Source organism: Cebus imitator, unplaced genomic scaffold, assembly GCF_001604975.1.
Source record: "Cebus imitator isolate Cc_AM_T3 unplaced genomic scaffold, Cebus_imitator-1.0 Scaffold715, whole genome shotgun sequence".
Lineage (NCBI taxonomy): Eukaryota > Metazoa > Chordata > Mammalia > Primates > Cebidae > Cebus > Cebus imitator.
Window position 1 is genome coordinate 294,261 of NW_016108030.1, and position 1,685 is coordinate 295,945.

Sequence of the window (1,685 nt, forward strand, 5' to 3'; positions counted from 1 at the left end):
AAAAAAAAAAAAAAAAAAAAGATAAATAAGGCCAGACACTAGTAAAAGTGGTAAGGACAGATTTTAGTCAGTAATACACTATCGCAATACGGAAAAGGATCCAGTGTAAATTGAATTCAACTTCGATTTGTACAGAGGTGACTGGGTATTGTAAGGGGAGAATGAGGGACTAAGAGGGGACAGTGGCTGCTCAGCAGAGTCAGGGAAGTCAAAAATTACCTTGGCCAGGTGCAGTGGCTCACACCTGTAATCCCAGCACATTGGGAGGCCTAGGTGGGTGGATCACTTGAGGTCAGGAGTTCGAGACCAGCCTGGCCAACATGGTGAAACTCCATCACTACTAAAAATACAAAACTTAGCTGGTGTGGCGGTGAGAGCCTGTAGTCCCAGCTACTCAGGAGACTGAGACAGGAGAATCGCTTGAACCCCAGAGGCGGAGGTTGCAGTGAGCCAAGATCGCACCACTGCAGTCCAGCCAGGCAACAGAGTGAGACTCTGTCTCAAAAAATAAAAAAAGAAAAATTACAAAAACCAGGAAGTGGGGTTGGTTCATGTGAACACCAGCTTTAACTGACACAGAACTTAGGCTCCTACCCTCCCACAGAGGCTGGGAGACAGGGTCCCTAATTTAGGTATTGGCTGCAAGAAAGTTTATTCTTTTTGTGGCCTGGAGTTTTCTAAGGCGCGTATTTTAAGAGGAGGAGGTCATCGTAGGGTGGCTGTCACTACTAAAAATATAAATAATTAGCCGGGTGTGGGGGTGTGTACCTGTAACTCCAGCTACTCAGAGGCTGAGGCAAGAGAATTGCTTGAACCCGGGAGGAGGAGGTTGCAGTGAGCCGAGATTGGGCCATGGCACTCCAGCCATGGGTGACAAAAGCAAAACTCTGTCCCAAAAACAAAAAGCTGCCACCAGAAAATAAGGGCATGTTCCCTAGCATCAGAGACTAATTTTTTTTTTTTTTTTTTTTTGAGACGGAGTCTTGCTCTGTCACCAGGCTGGAGTGCAACGGCACAATCTCTGCTTACTGCAACCTCTGCCTCCCAGGTTCAAGCAATTCTCCTGCTTCAGCCTCCTGAGTATCTGGGATTACAGACGCATGCCACCACGCCTGGCTAATTTTGATGTTTTTAGTAGAGACGGGGTTTCACTGTGTTGGCCAGAATGGTCTGGATCTCTTGACCTCTTGATCTGTCCGCCTCGGCCTCCCAAAGTGCTGGGATTACAGGCGTGAGCCACTGCTCCTGGCCTGATTGTTTTTATTCTAAGTGTAATGCCCTTAGTCTAAATATTCGAGTTCACATACAGACCATGTCTTTGGTGCCATACCTATTCAAGCAAACAGAGAATGCATAAAACAGCAAATGCCTCCACTCACCAGCAAATATTCGGAAGGACAGAATAGGATTATGTGGCATCTGTAGATATTCTAAATGCATATGGAATATATGTGACATCTACTTTAGATTTTAATGTCTTAATGAGTTTTAGTTTCAGCTCTTTCCTTAATAAACAAATAATTTCTCCTCTTTAGTTCTCAAGCTTCTAATACATAAAATAAGAAAGAGAAGCTGATATTTAAGCTTCCTTCCAGCTCTGATCTACAATTCTGTGCCACCATCATCAATGTATATAAAAGGGGTGAAATTATTATTATTTTTTAATGTCGTTTTTTTTTTTTTTT